At 40.4% G+C, this 19,281-nt stretch overlaps 1 long non-coding RNA gene across 1 annotated transcript; it reads right to left on the minus strand.

The window, feature by feature from the left end:
- Positions 1–13,593: 13,593 nt before the first annotated feature.
- LOC106725492 lies at positions 13,594–17,786 on the minus strand. The gene is made up of 3 exons (XR_001361381.1): positions 17,428–17,786; positions 14,288–14,432; positions 13,594–13,811 (listed from the first exon to the last, which is right to left on the minus strand). It is a non-coding gene; the product is annotated as an uncharacterized LOC106725492 (long non-coding RNA).
- Positions 17,787–19,281: the final 1,495 nt, after the last annotated feature.

A 19,281-nucleotide genomic window follows, 5' to 3' on the forward strand; every position in this document is an offset into this window, starting at 1 on the left:
CCCCCCCGCCCCCCCCCCAAGTGCACAAATTTTTGTGCCCCGGGCCTCTAGTTAAATATAAAAGACTATAGACTAAAGGAGACAAAGAAGGGTGAAGGATTAGAGGAGGGAAGAAGTAGATTACAAAAGTCTCCCACACAATGACTGCAAAATACTTCACGAGGGAGGGGGAAACAATATTGAGTACCATCTTTGTGTATTATTACAATGCCTTTTTATAGAAAAAAAAAAACAGGAAAATATTACCTAAATTTATAGAGCCAGTGATTGGTGGGGTTGGGTTTAAATTCAGGCCTCTCTTACTGTAAATGTCACATGCTTTTTAGTTAAATCTTATGGTCTTTGCCAAAATAATTGACCTCTACTTTATAGCATTTCTATTTTAAGTAGAAGAAAGGATAAATGGTGGATATATGCAGAAGAAGAACCATAATGTACTTACAGTAATTGAAAATAAGTCAAGAAAAAAGCACATGATCACTAGAACAAAAATTAATGACAAAATACACAAGATTGCTTGGTACAAAATACATGCTCAATTTTAGGCTGTAAGACATATTTATGGCATCTAGAATGCACAAAGTTAAAGAGTAAAAGCAATGAGGTCATGGGCCTATTGAGGACAGCAGAGAGTTGGAATTTGATGAACACCTTTCCGTGTCTGAGATGGAAGTCAACAACAACAAAAAAAGTCTTGCCTGGCAAGACTGAATTGACTTTTGGGAATCAAACTCTGTGTGAAAGGTAGACTTAGGTTAGGGCAGATCTGGAGACAGGACTTTGCACTTGTGTCCAGCCAGGCATCTGCATTTGGATCAGAGTGGCAAAAGGATCTTAACCAGAGAACAAACTGCCACAGCTGTGAGTTAGAGAAACAAGAACAGCTGATGGAGTTAGAGCCCTAGTGGTGCATACTGTTGGGGTGAACATGCTCAGCCCCACTAGCTCTCAACAGAACAGACAGGCTTGACTTCATGGCAAGAGCTTGGAGCTGGGTGTGCAGTCTTCCTCAGTGACTTGACTCACCCCAGAAAGCATATGAGTTTTAGGCTCTTAGTTTTAAATGGACATGACTCCAGGAGATAACTTTTGAACCTGACAACACCCATCATTGAAATAACAGATGTCATAGACAAATGTGAAATTCAGAGCCTACACAATGGAATGGACCAACGGAGAAAATTTAAAACATAAAGAATAAAGACAGTGTCCATGTTCTTATTCATATTTTAAATTTAAGGAGCATCCATCATGGGTCAGCTACTATGCTCAATCTAATGAATACAAAGATACGTATGGCATGATCACTGCCTCCCAAAAGATTGTATAGTAGTGTAATTGGAGAATGTAAGAATGTTTATAATGTTGTCTTGGTATCTGTTAAATGTCCAGTAAGAGTGTAAATAATAAGGAATAGATGTATTCGAAGTTCATTGTGATCTGAAATGGTTTTAGTTTTCTTCACAAAGATGATAGAAAATTAATGGGATCTTGGATAAAGGTTAGGTTCAGATGGTAGAACAATAGAAAGGAGGGTATTACAAGAATGGAAAATTACATGAACTAAGAGAACCAGCATGAAGTTATAGGGCAAAGCTAGGGCACAAAGAGTAGGTCAGTCTGGCTGAAGTTGTGAATTCATGTGGAAATGATACACTGAGGAATTTAAAGATAATCTAGCATTCGAATTTATAAGACCATGTATAATATTATGGCTTGTATCTTTAATTTGGTAAAATATGATCATCATATGTCCCACCCACTAAATTCTGAAAAACCCCTTGTAGCCAGGATTGTAAGTCCTAATTATGATTCTATCACTCTGTCCCTACCTCAGTATCTTGAACTTAGTAGGCTAAATGAACCAATACAATTTATTCTCTATATGTTGGGAGTTGTCTTCCTAATGGATATTTTGTTATCAAAAAATCTTATTAGGGCCTTAAGGGCTAAATTTTGAGATGTGCAATTTCAAAACTATATTTTACCTTTTGGAATTTAAAACAGATTATAAGAGCAAAATAACTGGAATGGAATGAAGTATAGAAAGTGATGAAAAGCAAAGGAATGAATCCAAGAATACTCTATCCAGCAAGGTTATCATTCAAAATTGAAGCTGAAATCAGGAGCTTCATAGACAAAAAAAGGCTAAGGGAGTTTATTACCACCAAACCAACAATGCAAGAAATGCTAAAGGGACTGTTGTAAAAGGAAGAAATAGAAAGGGAGGAAGGAACACAAGCATAAAGAATAAAAATGGCAACAGACAAGTACCTATCAATAATAACCTTAAACATAAATGGATTAAATGTTCCAATCAAAAGACATAGGATAGCTGAATGGATAAGAAACCATGACCCATATATATGCTGCCCACAAGAGACCCACCTCAAAACAAAGGACTCACACAGACTGCAAGTGAAGGGATGAAAACTCCAATGACCACATGGATTGAGCAAATTCACCCAATCTAGCTGAAGTGAGATATTTCTTCTCCTCTCACAATTACAGAGCAGATTTTTCATATTTTTAATATCATCTGCTGATGTGCCAAGTAAATCACACAACTTCTCCAAGCAGCTATGTGGAGTGGATGTGAGCATTGTTTTCCTTTAAGAGATATGATTACTGGATGGTTTTAGAAGATAACCATTTACAGCTATTAACAGCAGATGTAACCCATTATTCTTAATTAATTGATACCATTATATGCAATTATTGTTATACCAGGTAAAAGCTCTGCTGCAGAAGAAATGCTTGTATTTGTGACTGAATACCTGAATGAATAAGTGAAGAGATAAATACATGCAGAAGAACTGATGTTTCTCAAAGTATGGGCAGTGAAGCCCCTGCATCGAAAACAGACAGAATGCTGATTTAAAATGCGTAGTTCTTAAAGATAAGGCTTGCATTTTAATAAGCTCTTGGGTGATTCTCACAGCTCTAAATGCTATCATCTTTGCTGTGGAGTAGGGAGGGAACAGACTTTGCAAGACATGGAAGTTAAGCTAAAAAGTGTCTGTAGTAGATCCTGATTGTAGGACTGAGAGAGGCCAGGAGAGAGAGCCCCAGATATTTTTCTGAGGCTCCTGCAGGCAGAAGGGCCCTGAATGTATACTATGATGAGATGATTTGCATAATAAGTGGGTCACAAAAATTGAGAACAGAGGTAGGTTTGGGACACTCACAGATGATGACTGCTCCCAGGAAAGCATTGCTGCCTTAGGTTTGCCCCGGCTCTTTTCATCCTTCAGCAATGCACCAACACAGGCTACAGAAGTGTAAGAAGCTCCAGGAAGCTTTACAGAATCCCCAAGGACAGGTCATAGCAACAAAGGACTGGATCCTTTAGGAAGACTATATATCTTTAATAACTTGTTTTTGGACTTCTATCTCTTGGTAACAAGGATCACAGGACATTTGGTTTTTAAGATAAGGGCTGATATAACCAAAAGGGCACTTGTGAAGATGAATCTGAAAAACATTTACAAATTGGATTGGTGAGGGGTAGAAATCATAGGCAGGGAATGCATTTAGGAGACCACTATAGGGTTTACCTATTATAGTCTGTCCTGTTCTTTTGATAGCTTTCATATTTCCTGCCAGCACTGATTATTTCAAATTCTCTAAAGGTATAGAGATTATGTCTTATCAGTCTTTGTGTTGCTACTATATATGGTGCCAAACTGAATCAAGCAATCTCATACTTATCAGCCTTTTTATATTTTTACTAGAGGCCCGGTGCACAAATTTGTGCACCAGTGGGGGCCCCCGGCCTGGCCTATGGGATTGGGCTGAAACCAGCTCTCCAACATCCCCTGAGTGGTCCCAGATTGTGAAAGGGCATAGGCCAGGCCAAGGGACCCCACCGGTGCACAATCGGGGCCAGTAGGAATGCGGGAGGTTGGCCAGCCAGGGAGGGACCGTGAGAGGGCTCCAGGGAGTGTTTCACCCATCTTACTCAGTCCCAATTGGCCGGACCCCAGCAGCAAGTTAACCTACCAGTCAAAGAGTCTGTCCCCTGGTGGTCAGTGCACATCATAACAACTGGTCAACCAGTTGGCTATCTGCCCCCTGGTGGACAGTGCACGTCATAGCGAGTGGTTGAGCGGCCTTAGCATATCATTAGCATATTACACTTTGATTGGTTGAATGGCCGACTGGTTGACCAGACACTTAGCATATTAGGCTTTTATTATATAGGATTAACCAAATAAATATTTATTGGATATATATTTTGTGCTAAACACTATACAAAACCCTGGGAATAGAGTGATGAGCAAAAAGAGACAGGGTACCTACGGCGATGGGGAGTGCTGTCCACTGGAAGACAGGCACAACAGGCAGCGTGTACAAGGGCATTTCAAGCAGAAGAATAACATGAACAAAGGAGCAGAGGCCCCACAGAAAATTGTGTCTTCCGTGTAGGTTAGGTAAGGGTCACATGAGATGGAGCAGTGAGTGTGGATGAAAAGCATGGCCCGAATGTCCTGCAAAGGAGTTTGAAATTTAGCTTATAGGTACTAAGGAGCCACTGAAGGCCTTTAAGCAGGTGAGCTAATTGACCAGATCTGGGTTTTAGAAAACAAACTTTATAACAAAGCAGAACATGTAGTAGAAAAAGTAGATTCTTGAGAAAGGTATATTAGTTACAACACTATGGCAATAGTCCAGGTGAACGATGATAAAGACATGAGTGAAAGCAGTGATAAAGGGGATAGTCTGAAGAGGCCAAAAGAACCACATAGAAAATAAAATCTATAAGGCTTATCACTGGCTGAGAGAGGAAGAGAGTAAGGCTAGAAGGAGAGTTGAAAGTGTCCCTGTCCTGATGATCACGTGGATAAGACAGTGCCATTAATTAAATGTACCACAAAAGGAAGAGTCTGTATGAAGCAAGCTGGCACATTCAGTTCTAATCTGTCTCTCACATTTCAGTTAGGCATCCCATTAAACTCACTGACTTGGCCTCAGCCCTCAGCTCCCCAGTGGACCACTATTAGTTAACCTCATCAGGTACCAACTCATTACAGTACCTCCTAATCCAACCAACATTTATTGTATGCCTGCTTTGATGAAGTAATTTCAGAAAAGGGTGGATTAAATGCTGAATTATGATGCACCTCCTACTTTTATGAAGCTCACAGGATCAGAGTCATTGATTCATTGACCTTTCCCATAAGCCAGATCATGTGCTGGGCACTTGATACACTAGATGAATAACTTTGGTACCAGTAAATTCACATACAGAAGTAAAGTATGGGCTGACATTGCTCTAACACTAAAACTAACTCCCACAACTCACACTTACAAATGTTAGCTCATTGAGGCAATTTTATTTTTCTCATTTATTATTTTTAGAAAGGGCACATTTATTATTTTAAATGTAAACACTTAAACATATCTATTTTATTTGAAAAAACAATTCTGCTGTTCAAAAGTGAAAATATAGCTTGACAATTTCAAAACTAAAATGTGGAGCCTCCTGGTCACCTTGGTCACCGGCATGTCCAAGCTGCTATTGACAGAGCCAATGCACAATTTCCATACAATTATATGTCTCAATCTCAGCTTTGGACAAGTTAGTCTAGAGCAAATACAAGTGTCCACAGGATGCAAAAAGTAGCTGCTTAATTCAATTTTTTTTAAATTCAATCACCCAGATTTTTTTTCTCCTCTAAGACACCAGCCAAGTGTTTGCACTGATTTTTTTCCAGAGAATTTATTGGTTCACATCACATAGACAAGAACTCTATGTCCAAAGAACTCAGAGTTTCAAAGCAAGGTGATGATGCAATGAGACATTTTGACCAAATTCCATTCTGGATTTGATGAATCCACCCAAACCAAGAGGAGCAGCTGCTTCTGGTTTGAACCAGTTCTGGAGGCAGCAGAGTGTACTACAAACATCATTGGACTAGGAATGTGGAAGCCGGTGCTTTTGTCCTTTCTCTGCTACTAACTAACTGCCAGACCTGGGTTAATTCACAAGATTTCTTCATCTGTTAGTGAACTCTTTCAATCAGTGAATTTCAGAGGCTCCATCCAGCTTTTAAAATTCGACCATCCCAGGAACATCTCTTAAAGAACAGTTCTCCAACTTCGCCATTCTGGGTAAACATGCTGGTCATGCTGAAATTTCCTGTTCTTGGTAATTACAATTAATTAGCAGAAATCTATGGCATAAAAATTATTTAATCATAGTGCAATACGGATCGTAAAAGCTAGCCAGATGGTGATGAGATGAACTAAGAGAAGAAACTTCCTTTTCATTTCCAAAGCCCTGTTCAAAGTGTTTGTAGGCTTCTCTGACTTGGGTGATTACCAGCAAGTCATTAGTAGTTTCTGCAAGCAAGGCCCAGCCTAGGCTCAGCCTGGCTTTGTAAGATTCCAGTCTGGTCTGAAGTTTCATTTGGAGCCTGGTCAGAAAAATGCTGTTGATGGTAGTGAGATTTACCTCTTTCTGTGTTTGAGGACAAAGAGCCTTCTGACAAACAGGGTAGGAAGAAGGCTTCCCAATCCAGACAGAGCACGTCAGCTCCAGGGTGCCTCCTGTTTGCTGTAAAGCTAAGAAGGAGGAATTGGGGAGGAGGGGGGGGAGAAAGCATGACTTGCTAAAGACCTCATGCTATTTAACTGTGCCTCACCCTGGCTAAGAAATAGAAGAGTTTTATTAAGCTATTCCCTTCATGTCTGCATATCTTAGGAGTGACGTTGGGTTAGAATGTACTTCATAAGCAGATCTGGGTTTTTGAAATCCTGGTGGAGTCTGGTGTCTGTCCTTTCTGTGTTTATCCTTAAATTCTTGTGCCCTCCCCTCTCTTGTTATTTAATGATGTGGATTTGGGTCAATGGCTCAATATGGAATTATTTTAAATTTTACAGTAATTTCAGAGTAGAAATAGAACCTTCAAAGTAAATTTGCTTGTGTGAAGAGTGGCACATTTCATCCTCCAATCTATGCATGGATATTTATGATTTTGTTTTACAAATTGGATCCATTCATTCTAGCTCCCAGGCATGCATGTGCCCCCCTTGGGAAAAGGAGGGAGTTTTATATCACAAATAGAGACCTTACCTACACCTACATCTTCACCTATGGGTTTGGTCCAAATGAAACTGTAGGAAAAGACCTAATAAACACATGAGCATTTAACCTAACTCAAACAAATGATTAACTAAAATGTGAGGAGAAAAACAATAACAGGAACCAACAATTATACAAACAAAGATGAATCATCTGTCAACCCTTCCTGATTGACGTCAGATGGGCTACAAATGGTGTTTTACAAGTTAAGGACAAGGTGACCTCCAGGGTCATATGCTCATGCTTCTTTAGATTATTTTCCTTTTCCAGGTACCATTTCTAAAGGGATACAAATACACAGCAAGGGGGCTTTTAGCAAGTTAGGGTCAAAATTTCAGAATTGCTGCCTTAAGGAGGTTTACATTATCTGGATTTATTCTAAGAGGAAAGCAACTTTAACAATTTCAAAACTTTAAAACAAAATTTTGTATTTATAATACCTGAATACCTTTATACATTTTTTACTCTTTCTACTCTGCTTCTATTACTATCACTCTTTCTTGCCCACCCTTTTTTCCTGATTGCACTATTACCACCTGACATATATAGATTTGTTGTCTGTCCCTCACCCCACTAGAATGTAGACTTTCTGAGAACAGAGATTTTTTTAATGTTCACAATATAGGGGTTGCTACTTAGCTCACAGAAGTTATCAATCAATGAATGAGTATAATCAAACACCTATATAAGGTGATTCACTAAATGTTTGTGAATTAGGAAATAAAGGGATAATTAAGTCTAAAAAGGAGGAAAAGGGCAGATGAATTGATCACCTATAATAGGACGTCAGTAAATGTTAACTAACAATATCTTCATTGTTTTTGTTATTACTTAAATTATCTGCCCATGATTTTAGATGAAATCTGACCCTGAGATAATACCCTGGAGCTTCCCCATGGCTATGGGACAAATCCTGACTTTGACTCTCTCCTACCTAGACTATGTACACATTCTTCCTTTGTTTAGACAATAAAGGAAAAGCTGTCGAGTGGTGAAAGTAAAGGTAGTGATAATAAGATAGTGCTTTATTAACAGTAGGATCCAGTTTGTAGGCAACAAAAAGGTGGGGACTGATGAATAAATTTGGTTCAGAGAACATTCTGAGATTTTAGTTTATTTAAATAAAACATATATCTCTCTGATTTGAGATCGTTTGTTAGGCATTCCTTTAAGAAAAACACAAGTTTCAAAAACTATTTGTAAGTTTTTCAGTGTTCAGTTAACTATTAATGCTACTAGAGGCCTGGTGTGCAAAATTCATGCACAAGGGTTGGGGGGTCCCTCAGCCCAGCCTGCACTCTCTTGCAATCCGAAACCCCTTGGGGGATGTCCGACTGCCAGTTTAGGATCGGGCCTAAACTGGCAGTAGGACATCCCTTTCACAATCTGGGACCGCTGGCTCCTAACTGCTTACCTGCCTGCCTGCCTGATTGCCCCAACCACTCTTCCTGCCTGCCTCATTGCCCCTAACCACTATGCCTGCCTGCTTGATTGCCCCTAACCATTCTCCCTGCCTGCCTGATGCCCCTAACTTCTTGCCTGCCTACCTGATTGCCCCTAACCACTCTGCCTGCCTGCCTGATTGCCCTTAACTGCTTGCCTCTCTGCCTGATCGCCCCTAACCACCTCTGCCTCAGCCCCCGCCACCATGGCTTCATTCGGAAGGACATCCGGAATGACATCCAGAAGGTTGTTCAGTTGTCCAGTCTATTTAGCATATTATGCTTTTATTACTATAGATTATAGTTCCTTGGTTTAGCTAAGTTCTTGTATTTAATAAAGACCCATCCCCCCAAAAAAACAATCATTTAAAGAAAACATTTTTTTAAGGGAGATGCAATCTTATTATACAGTGGCAACTCATATACAAATTATTCATTTTTACAAGTTGGGTCACTTGAGCACACCTGAGCTAAGCAGGCCTCAGGAGTATAATGATGGCCCTCGGTCTCCTGGGACAATGCTGTGTAGGAAGGGTCCTGAGAGAAGTGGGGATTGATGGGAGTGGGGGATCATGCTGGCTGCAGAGGGACACACAGAGTCCCTTTGCCCTCATGACCCTTGTAGCAGATGATCCTAACCTGAGATTCCAACTGCTCAGGTAGAGGGGACAGGAACTTATGCTGTTTTCTCTCCCTCTCCCCTTCATATAAAAGTGACAAGGGATCCTGGGGAAATATGGAGAGTTTGTAAGTATTTTAGTCTGGAATCTCAGGATGACTGGGTAGGGAGAGTCTTGAGCCAGTTAATTCAGGCTCTTGGTTTTTTAGTGGGTGTGACTCAAGAAATCTGAATTACATAAATGAATAAGAACATTAAAATTCAAAATTTAAATGGAGAATTGTCTTACCAACCTCTTGGACTTTATTTAGATTTGGGTAAGAAGGGGTAGATGCCAAAAAAAAAGCTTGGAAAAATACAACTTCTACTAACACGAAATAAAAAATGTTCTAGTATCTTTCTCTTAATCATGAAGACCCTTATGCTGAGTAAAATGAATCAGGAGCTGCTTTCCACATTTTTAGTAAGAGTAGTGGACATAGAGCTGCCTCTGTCACAGCCACTTTCTGAGCTTTATTTACTTCTCTGAAAAATGAGTGAAGCATCACATGATTCTAATACCACATAATGATAGTTCTAGTTTTCTCACTAAGGCAAATGATCAAACTACTAAAACTTTACCAGAAGCCTAGGTAGTCCAGATAGGGCAGGAATATCACCAAATATATTCAAAGGAACCTGCAAAACTACATAAATATAATAGAACCATTATAATAAAGATAAAAACATTAAGTAAGCCATGGAGGAAAAGACAGAGGGAGGAGGAGAAGAGTTATAGAAAAATCTGGGTAAAGGTACATATTGCACTTGCGCTTCCTCCTAATCAAATAAAAATGTCAACAGGATGAGTATAATTCCCAACAGCTAGCAAAAAGAAGTACAACAGTTTACCAAAGAAGAGATACTGTAAAATAATTTCAAAATCTAAATGGAATGTATTTTCTGGTTTGATATGTAAGAAATGGTGAAAAACAGAAATGACAATATATCAAGAATAATTTTCAAAGCTCCAAAAATGTTTCATGGTATTTTTTTCTTAAAGAAATATCAATAACAGATCTATAATGACAATAACAATAATGGACCAAGGGACCTAGAATAAATAGCATAGCTATATTGCTTTCTGGTGATCTAATTTAGTAAAAGGATAGACCTTTGATTCCCAATATTTCTCTCCCACAATTATTTTCAAATATCAATCATCTTATGATGTGTTGTGGAATTGTGCACCTAAAACTTTTATAATTTTGTTAACCAGTGTCACCCCAATAAATTCAATAAAAAAAAGACAAAAAAACAATAATCTCAGACTGGCTTTGATATCATATAGACCATTATTGGGCAAGGCCTAAATACATAAAATGAAGAAACATGATAAATAATTGGCACTATTATCATTGGGTTCTTTCAGTTTATGTGTTATTAATTAAGATGAACTTTTATTTAAACAAATGACTTGGCAGAGACCCCTACTACCACCACCAATAAATCTGAGTGGCCACCAATTACTTAGCAAGTGGTTTAGCATTTTTTCGGAGACAGCCAAACTTTGGGCTCATCATGGTTTCTCTGGAGGAGCAAAGATGAGCTGGTAAAAATAAATCCTATCCAATACAGAGGGAATATGCAAATTGACCATCATGCCATCACAGAGATGGCGGTGCCCAGTCCTCTCAGCCCTGCTGGAGTCCCACAGTCCTTTCAGCCCAGCCGGGAGTGGGAGGGCAACAGGCACACAGTGCGGCCGGACCTGCCCTCAGCCCCCCAGTCGCCTTCCCCTGATTGCCAGGCCACCTCCCATTCCTGAGGGCTCCCAGACTGTGAGAGGGTGCAGGCTGGGCTGAGGGACCCCCCCCCCCCCCCGCTCCAGTGCATGAATTTTCATGCACTGGGCCTCTAGTAAATAAATATAGGTTATTATTTAGAACCATCTGAAAGGAGTCCATATGCTCAGTGTTTGCTCTTTTAAAACAGAAATTTCTGTAAGCTTCTAAGTTTTTTGAGACTTGCCTGGTTTGAGATTGGAGAGGGTCATGTGCCATATGTTTTTGTAGGGAAACAGATGTTAACTGTTCCACATATGAATGTTTAAAGCAGTTATGCAATATAAAAACTTAGATTTTGTTTGACTATGATAATCCTATAGATGACCTCAGAATTTCAATAATATAGTATTTTGCAAAGCGTTATAGAAGGTAAAATCTAATTGCCAGTTTCCTTTAACTAAATAAAAATTCTAATAGAAAAAAATTATTCACTTGTACCAAAATGTTCAGCACAACACTGTTTTGTAATAAAGAAAATTTGGGAACACCTATATAAACAACAAAAGGGAAATAGTTAAGAAAATTATGGTGTTATCAGTTAGCTATTGCTACATAACAAATCACCCCAAAACACTCTGGCTTAAAACAACAAGTGTTTGTGTTTGCATATGAGTTAATAGATCAGCTGGGGGTTTCTTCTGGTCTCAGCTGGACTCCTTGATGCATCTGTGGTCAGCTTATAGGTCAACTGGAGCTGGCTGGTCTATGAAGGCTTAGCTATAATGGCTAGGTTGACTGGTTCCCCTCCTTCCCTCCCCCTCCCCCCCCCCCCCCCCCCCCCCACATAGTTTCTCAGTCCCTAGTAGACTTGCTTGGGATTTTTCTGAGGATGATAGTCTACAGCAGGGTTCCAAGAAAAAAGCAGAAGTATGCAAGTCTTCATGAAGCACAACCATAGAATCTGCACATTATCACTTCTGCTACATTCTCTTAGCCAAAGCAAGTCACAAGATCAGTCCATATTCCAAGCACTGGAAAATAAACTTTACCCCCTGATGGGAGGAGCTAACAAATCACATTGCAAAGGATGCAGAAACAGGGAGAGGTGAAGAATTTGAAGCTGTTTTGCAATTTACCACAATGGTAGATTTGATAGATTGTTATCCAGTCCTTAAAAATGAAGCCAATGCAGTAAGTTTATAAAGTTAACGGAACAAAAGGAAAAATTATGCTTTAACTTTCAGTACCACCATATAAATATGATTATAAAAGGTTACAGGAGAATATACAGATAGGAAAGTTGCATAAGAATGGTAGAATTTGTGTTTTTAACTATTTGATAAAAGAATATTCTTACAGCTTTTGTAGAGAAGTCAAACCTCATATCACATCTGCATACAGCATAAGCTATATTTTATTCCTTCAGTTGAATTTGGCTGAAGTACCCAGTAATGAACAAACAAAATTATGAAGAAAAGGCAAATGACCTATTTTTTTTCCTTTTTAGACAAAATGATTCAACCTAAAATTTCATGCCATACAATTCAGCTGACAGAAGAAATTTAATGTGACACAGTATGCTTGCTATTTCTAGAGAAATGGAGTTACAGAGAGCTTTCAGACTACAAAGCAGAAAGCCGTTGCCTGTTAAAGTATTTTGTTCAGGAGTGAAACCTTTCATTGTATGACTAAGTCAGTGGAGATGATCTTCTCAGTCAGAATTTCCTTCTGTCTGCACGTGCACTCTGCAGGCATCTGTTCTTGCATTTGGTTCAGCAGCTGAGATCTCAAGTGAGTGACTCAATTCAAGGTAATTCTGAATATTGTATTGAAATTACTATGTAGATATTGATTTCATGGCCTTTGACTCTTTCTGAGGTCAGCCAATGACCAGTACATTAAACTCAATCTCATGGGTTGACATTAGCCACCAGTGGTATCGTCCTCACTAGGTTTGGTTTAGTGATGCTGTGATTCTAATACAAACCTTCTCTGGAATACAATTTCTTCAGGATTGTTTAAACAGGACTCATTTGTGGCCTAATTGGCAAATAAACTGAGTGTATCACGGGAAGTCGAATGCAAGTTACACTAGAGGTAAAGCCTCATACAGCCAAAAGGCACAGTTCTTATGGGACAGCAAAGGAAACCGGAATTAAATATATTCAGAGCTGGAAGGCAATTTAGCATCTGAGGAAAATCAAGTCCAAGGGCAGCATGCAATTTGCATAAATTTCTGTCCTAAAATTAGTTGCACTAAGGTTACTCCAAACCTCATCTCCATTGTTCTGTTGCCCTGAGGATTCTTTGTCTTCCTACAGACAGCAGAGCGCTGGGAGCACTAATGCCCCCACGAGATTGTGGGAAACTATTCTAGTCAAGAGAGGACCATGTCACTCCCCATCTCACCCTGCCTCCTGCTTACTTTCAGGAAGACTTGAAAGCTGTCAGTCCTTTATCCAGCCCCAGGCCCTCTCCCACTCTTCCCAGATTCTTGATTTAATCCTCTAGCCCAGCCTAGAACCTATGTGTCCCCAAACCCTCTCCTCTTTGTTTCTAGCAAAACATGCACTTAGAGCTTTTTGCACAGTGACATATAATTTATTAAAATCTCAAAGTGTGAATCCTGTTCAAGGGATTTGCATGTTCACAAGGATTGAAACTTAAAGAACTGGGCCTCTTAAAGGTGAGACTTTATGTATGAACCCGTGAGAGGGGCACAGAATCAAATGGCTAGAGGGCCTGGCAGACAACTTGAAGTAGTGAAGCAAGCCAGGGAGCAGGAGTCATGTTCTCCAAAGAGGCTCCTTCGCAACCAGGTTCTCAAGGCGACTGGTTAACATGATGGTCCTGTGCCAGCTTAAAGAGGTTCGAGGGGACATCATTCAGCTGAGACACTGTAGAGTGAGGAGAAAGCGTGGTGCCCTTTTTATATCCTGGCCAGACTCTTCACCTGCTGGTGCAAGAAACAGGTCTTCCTTTCTGGGGAAATTCTGATCATATTTTCCTTTTTGTTATATTTTCAAAGGAAGTTGAAATGTGGGTTTTATGTGAAGTCTTCTGATCGTTAAACGCTGGGAACTAACTCCAATTTTGGAAATTCTTTTGGGGGGACAATAATGTCTTCTGTGGGCTGAATCTGATCCACCGGATGCCCTTTTACAACCTCTGCTGAGGGTGGACATTTGGAGAGAAGTGGGACAAGGTGCAACAGAGCAGATACTCCCCAAATCATAAAGCAGGAAAGAACATATTGGGGGTATGATGGAGGCTTATTAGCATCTCCCAAGATGGAGCAAATTGAAGACGTGTGGGATTTTTGTTTTATGTTTCTCAAAGGGAGCTATGACTTTTAAAAGCTCTGTAACCTTACCTTAGTGACTGGCCACCCACTTGTGGCCACCCATGAAGGACTATGTGTGCCATGAGCAGACGGATCAGGCAGCAAGAAGCTGAAAGCCACAGGTGTGGGGGTTACAACATTGCCCATGCTGTCCTGCTCACCCTCGAACTGTTTCCTGGGTGTGGAGCAGGAAATGTTCTTATAGAGGTTGTCAGCAATATAGAATCTCAGTGCTCTAAACAACCTTAGCTATCATCTGTTTAACCCTATTGTTTCACACAAATCAACTGAGCCCAGAGAATGAGCGACTTCTTGCTCTCAACCTCTCACAGCTGGTTTATGGCCCAGCTCGGAGAACAACCCAGGATAGCATCATATCCTGAGAAATGTCTGTTTCCCATTCCCCTGTCTTCTCCCACATCTGTCCCATTGGGAAGGTGGAGGTTCTACAGTGAGCCAGGTTTGAGTTGACCTAGTGAAACAAGAACCACAGATAAGTAACCTGTCACCTGGAAACAGAACAGCAATTCTTGTCTTAGAAACCTTCCCTATCCCTCACTTCCATCCTCACCCCAGGAGGAGTGGTCATCAAGGGCATTTGTGACATGAAAAATTCAAATATAGCTTCATTTGGTATCTTCATAAGACTTTTCATATCAAAAATTTTGCAAGGCAGGGGGGAAAATCTTTCTCAAATTATGCACCGTTATTTAGGGCTCAGAAAAGAGAGATACCAAAATATTTTATGTTTTATTTGATTATGACTAAGAGCTTAGTAAGTGTACATGCCTGACACTCTGTAAAATGTTCATTTCATACACATTACTGCATTTAATCGGCATTATTATTCCCCCTTTGACAGTTGGGGAAGTGAGGCATTAATAGGCTCACTTTAAGTGAGGCTCTAAGTGTGCCCAAATGCTCACAATGAGGAAGTGATAGAGCCAGGATTTGAACCCACATAGATGGACCAGAGCCCTAAGGTACTGTAGCTGAGCTTCACCCCGACTCAAATCCCAAGTGATATTAAATATTTCAAAGGTCCATTTTTTTTCACTATCCTGGCATCTAGGTAGCTGCTCTAGTCCTTTATGCAAAATACCATGCTGAGCCCACTCTAGCAATTTTTTTTTCCAGGCTTCAAAAATGTGGTCTTCCCTCATTATGCCAATTAGACAGAAACAGATGGTCTTGTACTCAACAGTTAACCATTCAACATTTATGGAAGAAAATCCTGGAAGGTTTATTCTAAATATGAAAGTGTCAGCCCAAAGGAAAAAATTTAAAACAATTCTTGGGGGGTGGGGGCGGGGGGCTCTAGAGGAAGACTTTCTGCACTTTACCAAATGTCATGGGATGTGTACACTATAATGGCAGAATGTCTTGATCCCAGAAGAATACACACAAACAGAGGAGGTAATTGGATTCATTATTTTGACACCTGAAAAGATAATAAGAAACCCTTAACCCATCGGTAATCAGCTGAGTGCACTGTCATTGTGTATCATTTAACCAGACTATGGGATATCACATTAGCAAGCTGGCTGGCCTATTAGAGGCATATAATTCTTTCACATACTTAACACAGAAGTGGATAGGATTCAAAACAGCTTCCTTGTCTCTGACATGCATCCAAATTTTTAATAGCAGCTAAGCTATTACTAAGCAATTGAATAAAATAATGCATTCAAGCCCTACAAAACCTTTTCAGGCCTCTTTTTATCTCTACATTTCACTGATGGGAAATGGGTTGTAACTCAAATTTTTAGATTGGGCACATGTTGTGCAATAGATTTTTTTTTCTTTGTAAAATGCAAGCATTCCAAACTATCAGAGTAGTTAAGCAATTTTGATCATTTTGAAACTAGCTGTCAGATTTAATCTATGCTAAAGAGACAGAGGGCAAATGTACTCTGAAGCTTGTTATATAATTTACAGATTATTTTTACAATTTATATCCCATCAAATAGGGTATATTAGGCTCTCAGAGAGCACGTAATGGTCAATTAATTTTAGCAGAGCAATCCTGGTGGCACTTATGGGACAGAAATGATTAGACCCTTTTCTAGCTGAGTCCCAAGGTCAATTCATCAAATATGACTGATTACATTTTCTAATGGTTTCTCTAGGCCCATTAAAGAACACTCAGCTATTCAGACTCTCCATTGATCATGACATTCAAAATTTGCTTGGATGGCTCCTGACAAGCAAAAATGTATTCTCTAATCTTTAACCACATAAACAATAGCTAACCACTTGTAATTGAGTTTAAATTGATTTCAGGTGGCTTCATAGAAAAGCAATTTCTACAACAGATTAACTTCTTAATTAAAGTATATTAAAAATACTGTCAGGTGTAGAAATTCTGTTACAGCAGAAAATTATACTTCATTGACATTCATTTATAAAATAATTGCTGTTCTGTTCCCAGGTAACAGGTCACTTATCTGTGGTTCTTGCTTCACTAGGTCAACTCAAACCTGGCTCACTGTAGAACATCAGTCTTCCCAATGGGACAGATGTGGGGAGGAAGAGAGGGTAATGGGAAATAGACATTGTTTATAGCATGCTGCCGTCCTTGTACTTATGTCTGCAGAAAGGTACTCTTCTCAGGGGATGAAACCTTTCTGCACAAACCATAGACTCCCTTAAATGATCTGAGAAATGAGGAAAAGCAGTGCCAACCTCCATATCAGTAGTGACTCAACAGGTTTCTGGGAGGTGTTCTCCAGAACGTTTTAAGTGGACACCATCCCTCTCCTCTAAGTCCTTGCTACTCAAGAGTGGTTTTCAGATCAGCATCGGAGTCATAGAAATCAGAGTCTTAGGCCTCTGGTGCCCCACGCCAGACCTACTGAAATAGAATCACCATTTTAATAAGATCCCCAGGAGACTCACTTGTGATATTAAAGCTTAAGGAGTATCTCTCTATGAGAATGTTATGTTTGCATTCCCATTATCTCAGGCTGTGTCTATACTACATTAGAAACATTTGTTCAGTTTGGTGAAAAACAAACAAAAACCAATGAAACTGACTGTTAAGCATTATGTTAACCAAACAATTTCCTCTGCATTTTCTACTTTTCATGTCCCTTCCTTCAAGACCCTCCTAGCTTTCTATATTTCCTATTTTGGCTGCAGATACCGCTGGTGAATTCAGTCCTACTTACCAGTTCTGGCCAAGGACATGGGACATATGGAGTTCTTGATTTGGGCCATAGTTGGTTTTAGAATTAAGCTTTATCCCTGTACTGGCTGGCTACACCAGTCTGGGGTAATCTGATCTTGGTTGTTTGCTCTCTTGGCACTGAAGCCTTTGGCTCATGCTCCTAAATTGGTCCCATCCTCTGTCATCCACATCCTGGGAATTTTTTTGCTGCCTTTTGCACTTATATTTTTTTTTATCTTGCCCACCTGTTCTACTTCCTATTCTTACCTGTCTAAATTTAGGGTTGTGGCATTGACTTCTAACCTATCCCATAGGTGGCAGCCTCCAGCCTGCAGTAATTTGGCTTGTGGTAGTTCAAAGGAAGCTACAGAAAAATGCATCTGTACTCAGCACCCACATGTCTTTAAGAAAAATTGGTTTAGAACATTGAATCCCAGATTTGGCTACACATCTGAATCCCCTGAGGTGATTCAAATTCTCTAATTCCCAGGGTCCATCCTATATCAGTTTAAATCAGAATATCATGTCCTGAAAAACTCCCTGTGATTCTAACATGCAGCCATAATTAGTGAACAGAGTAAAGAAACTTCCCTGCCCCAGCCATGCCCAACCCCACTCTCTCTTCTATGCTTAACAATTTACTTCCCCTTATATTCTACTTAGTCTCTCTCTCCCACACCAGAGATTTTAGAAGATAGTGAATGAAGAGTGTAAGGCTTCTGTGTGTGTGTTAATGGGAGGGAAGGATAGGAGGAAAGGGGAGGGGGAGCAAGACCCTGCATACATTATCCATCACATTGCTAACTGTTACCCAGAGTGAAGAGTAAACTAGCCTCTCCAACATCCTCTAATTTAAAGTGTACAACTAGTGCAGAAGAATCACAAAAAGTGATACAATGCAACCCAGTAATCATAACCACCACCAAGACTGGAAGAACGGCAGGCATAGCATGAGGGAAGAGATTCCACAAGATACAGCAGATATTTTTCCACTTGCAAATATTCAAAAAAGAAAGAAAAATGCCCCTCTTTGTGCCCACAAGTGGCAGTTCTCAACCTGTCCTGAGGTTCTAAGTCTTGGAAATAAAGCTGAGAGGGCACCAGGTGCTCTGTCCATGTCCAAGATTAACATGAGAGGGAGAAGACAGTAGCAGTGCCACCCACGCCAGGGCTCCTGCCTGGTGTCCGCCCTGGGTGGGTCTGAGTCTGCCAGGTTAGAACACTTGCTGTGGTGAGTAGGAAACCAGGAGTCTCCTGACGGGCTTCTGCTGCTTATCATTTCTTTCATGGGTCAGGAGTTATAACAACTGACAGTGTTATCCCCAGAACAGCAGATGAGCTGCACCTGGAACGTGTCAGACATGCAAATACTCCGGGGGATGGCCCCACCCCAGAGCTACTGAATCAGAAACTGTGGAGGTGGGGCCCAGCAAGCTGTGTGTTAGGAAGTCCCCCAGGCAATTCTGTCTCACACTAAAGCTTGAGAACCACTGCTTTATTTTATAGTTACTTAGAGATTGCTTATGTGTCCCCTCAGTCTACTTTTTCACCTGGTCTGGTAAGGGGAAATGTTGAAAACCCCTGTTCTCCACTGAGACTCCTCCTGAGCAGGGGCTGGCGGGCCAGTCCTTCGGCAGTCCCCCCTCTGACCCTCTGAGCCTCTGTTTTCCAGGCTCCTGACTGGCTCCTGATCTCTGTGGTCTGGTTTCCTGGATATAATCTTTGCTTGTTGAACCTAAGGGAGCTGTAGTCTTCTTCCCACCTCAGTTTCTCTTCTAGGCTCTAGCCCCCCTCCTCCACCTGGTCCTTTCCACTCTGCTTCCTTCTTTCTTAATAGCTGAGGCCCAGCCTCACC

This window comes from Myotis brandtii, unplaced genomic scaffold (assembly GCF_000412655.1).
Source record: "Myotis brandtii unplaced genomic scaffold, ASM41265v1 scaffold167, whole genome shotgun sequence".
NCBI lineage: Eukaryota > Metazoa > Chordata > Mammalia > Chiroptera > Vespertilionidae > Myotis > Myotis brandtii.